Consider the following 5000-nt stretch of genomic DNA (forward strand, 5'->3'; position numbering starts at 1 on the left):
TGTATGTATGTATGTATGTTATGTATGGTATGTATTGTATGTATGTATGTATGGTATGTATTGTATGTATGTATGTATGTATGTATGTATGTATGTATGTATGTATTGTATGTATGTTATGTATGTATTGTATGTATTGTATGTATGTTATGTATGTATTGTATGTATGTTATGTATGTATGTATTGTATGTATTGTATGTATGTTATGTATGTATTGTATGTATGTATGCATGTATGGTATGTATGTATTGTATTGTATGTATGTATGTATTGTATGTATGTATGTATTGTATGTATTGTATGTATTGAATGTATGTATTGTATGTATGTATTGTATGTATGTATTGTATGTATTGTATGTATGTATGTATGTATTGTATGTATGTATTGTATGTATGTATTGTATGTATGTATTTATTGTATGTATGTATGTATGTATGGTATGTATGTATGGTATGTATGGTATGTATGTATTGTATGAATGTATTGTATGTATTGTATGTAATGTATGTATGTATGTATGTAATGTATGTGTGTAATGTATGTATGTATGTATGTATGTATGGTATGTATGTATGTATGTATTGTATGTATGTATTGTATGTATTGTATGTATGTATGGTATGTATGGTATGTATGTATGTATTGTATGTATGTATTGTATGTATGTATTGTATGTATGGTATGTATGTATGTATGCATGTATGTATGTATGTATGTATTGTATGTATGTATGTATGTATGTATTGTATGTATGTATGTATTGTATGTATGTATGTATTGTATGTATGTATGTATTGCATGTATTGTATGTATGTATTTATGTATGTATGTATTGTATGTATGTATGGTATGTATGGTATGTATGTATGGTATGTATGTATTGTATGTATGTATTGTATGTATGTATTGTATGTATGTATGTATTGTATGTATGTATTGTATGTATGTATGTATTGTATGTATGTATGTATTGTATGTATGTATTGTATGTATGTATGTATTGTATTTTATGTATGTATGTATTGTATGTATTGTATGTATGTATTGTATGTATGTATTGTGTGTATGTATTGTATGTATGTATGTATGTATGTATGTATTGTATTGTATGTATGTATGTATTGTATGTATTGTATGTATGTATGTATGTATGTATTGTATGTATGTATGGTATTGTATGTATGTATTGTATGTATGTATGTATGTATGTATGTATGTATGTATGTATGTATGTATTGTATGTATGTATTGTATGTATGTATGGTATGTATGTATTGTATGCATTGTATGTATGTATGTATGTATGTATTGTATGTATGTATGGTATGTATGTATTGTATGTTTTGTATGTATGTATGTATGTATTGTATGTATTTATTGTATGTATGTATGGTATGTATGTATTGTATGTATGTATTGTATGTATGTATTGTATGTATGTATGTATGGTATGTATGGTATGTATTGTATGTATGTATGGTATGTATGGTATGTATGGTATGTATGTATGTATGGTAAGTATGTATGGTATGTATGTATTGTATGTATTGTATGTATGTATGTATGTATGTATGTATGTATGGTATGTATGTATGTATGTATGGTATGTATTGTATGTATGTATGGTATGTATTGTATGTATGTATGTATGTATGTATGTATGTATGTATGTATTGTATGTATGTATGTATGTATGTATGTATGTTATTGTATGTATGGTATGTTATTGTATGTATGGTATGTATTGTATGTATGTATGTATTGTATGTATGTATGTATTGTATGTATTGTATGTATGTATGTATGTATGTATGTATGTATGGTATGTATGTATGTATGGTATGTATGTATGTATGTATGGTATGTATGTATTGTAAGTATTGTATGTATGTATGTATTGTATGTATGTATGTATTGTATGTATGTATGTATTGTATGTATGTATGTATGTATGTATGTATTGTATGTATTGTATGTAAGTATTGTATGTATGTATTGTATGTATGTATTGTATGTATTGTATGTATGTATTGTATGTATGTATGTATTGTATGTATGTATGGTATGTATGTATGGTATGTATTGTATGTATTGTATGTATGTATGTATTGTATGTATGTATGTATTGTATGTATGTATGTATGTATGTATGTATGTATGTATTGTATGTATGTATGTATGTATGTATTGTATGTATTGTATGTAATGTATGTATGTATGTATGTATGTAATGTATGTGTATAATGTATGTATGTATGTATGTATGTATGGTATGTATGTATTGTATGTATTGTATGTATTGTATGTATGTATGTATGGTATGTATGGTATGTATGGTATGTATGGTATGTATGTATGTATTGTATGTATGTATGTATTGTATGTATGTATTGTATGTATGTATTGTATGTATGGTATGTATGTATGTATGTATGTATGTATGTATGTATGTATTGTATGTATGTATGTATTGTATGTATGTATGTATTGTATGTATGTATGTATGTATGTATTGTATGTATGTATGTATTGCATGTATTGTATGTATGTATTTATGTATGTATGTATTGTATGTATGTATGGTATGTATGTATGCATTGTATGTATGTATTGTATGTATGTATTGTATGTATGTATGTATTGTATGTATGTATTGTATGTATGTATGTATTGTATGTATGTATTGTATGTATGTATGTATTGTATGTATGTATTGTATGTATGTATGTATTGTATGTATGTATGTATTGTATGTATGTATTGTATGTATGTATGTATTGTATGTATGTATGTATTGTATTTTATGTATGTATGTATTGTATGTATTGTATGCATGTATTGTATGTATGTATGTATGTATGTATGTATGTATGTATTGTATTGTATTGTATGTATGTATGGTATGTATGTATTGTATGTATTGTATGTATGTATGTATGTATGTATTGTATGTATGGTATTGTATGTATGTATTGTATGTATGTATGTATGTATGTATGTATGTATGTATGTATGTATTGTATGTATGTATCTTATGTATGTATTGTATGTTTTGTATGTATGTATGTATGTATGTATTGTATGTATGTATGGTATGTATTGTATGTATGTATTGTATGTATGTATTGTATGTATGTATTGTATGTATGTATATATGTATGTATGGTATGTATGGTATGTATTGTATGTATGGTATGTATTGTATGTATGGTATGTATGTATGGTATGTATGGTATGTATGTATTGTAAGTATTGTATGTATGTATGTATTGTATGTATGTATTGTATATATTGTATGTATGTATGTATGTATGTATGTATGTATGTATTGTATGTATGTATGGTATGTATGGTATTTATGTATTGTATGTATGTATGTATTGTATGCATTGTATGTATGTATTGTATGTATGTATGTATTGTATGTATGTATTGTATGTATGTATGTATGTATTGTATGTATGTATGTATTGTATGTATGTATTGTATGTATGTATGTATTGTATGTATGTATTGTATGTATTGTATGTATGTATGTATTGTATGTATGTATTGTATGTATGTATTGTATGTATGTATGAATGTATGTATTGTATGTATGTATGTATGTATTGTATGTATTGTATGTAATGTATGTAATGTATGTATGTATGTATGTAATGTATGTATGTATGTATGGTATATATGTATGTATGTATTGTATGTATGTATGTATTGTATGTATGTATGTATGTATTGTATATATGTATGGTATGTATGGTATGTATGTATGTATGTATTGTATGTATGTATGTATTGTATGTATGTATGTATGTATGTATGTATGGTATGTATGGTATGTATGTATTGTATGTATGTATGTATTGTATGCATTGTATGTATGTATTGTATGTATGTATTGTATGTATGTATTGTATGTATGTATTGTATGTATGTATGTATTGTATGTATGTATTGTATGTATGTATTGTATGTATGTATGTATTGTATGTTTGTATTGTATGTATGTATGTATTGTATGAATGTATTGTATGTATTGTATGTATGTATTGTATGTATGTATGTATGTATGGTATGTATGGTATGTATGTATGTATTGTATGTATGTATGTATTGTATGTATTGTATGTATGTATGTATGTATGTATTGTATATATGTATGGTATGTATGGTATGTATGTATGTATTGTATGTATGTATGTATATATTGTATGTATGTATGTATGTATGTATGTATGTATGTATTGTATGTATGTATGTATGTATTGTGTGTATGTATGGTATGTATGGTATGTATGTATTGTATGTATGGTATGTATGTATTGTATGTATGTATGTATTGTATGCATTGTATGTATGTATTGTATGTATGTATGTATTGTATGTATGTATTGTATGTATGTATGTATGTATTGTATGTATGTATGTATTGTATGTATGTATTGTATGTATGTGTGTATTGTATGTATGTATTGTATGTATTGTATGTATGTATTGTATGTATGTATGTATGTATTGTATGTATTGTATGTATGTATTGTATGTATTGTATGTATGTATTGTATGTATGTATGTATGTATTGTATGTATGTATGTATGGTATGTATGTATTGTATGTATGTATGTATGTATTGTATGTATGTATTGTATGTATGTATTGTTTGTATGTATGTATGTATGTATGTATGTATGTATTGTATGTATGTATGGTATGTATGGTATGTATGTATGTATGTATTGTATGCATTGTATGTATGTATTGTATGTATGTATGTATGTATGTATTGTATGTATGTATTGTATGTATGTATGTATTGTATGTATGTATTGTATGTATTGTATGTATGTATGTATGTATTGTATGTATTGTATGTATGTATGTATGTATGTATGTATTGTATGTATGTATGTATGTATTGTATGTATGTATGGTATTGTATGTATGGTATTGTATGTATGTATTGTATGTATGTATTGTATGTATGTATTGTATGTA

This window comes from Hyperolius riggenbachi, chromosome 12, assembly GCF_040937935.1.
Source record: "Hyperolius riggenbachi isolate aHypRig1 chromosome 12, aHypRig1.pri, whole genome shotgun sequence".
Taxonomy (NCBI): Eukaryota; Metazoa; Chordata; class Amphibia; order Anura; family Hyperoliidae; genus Hyperolius; species Hyperolius riggenbachi.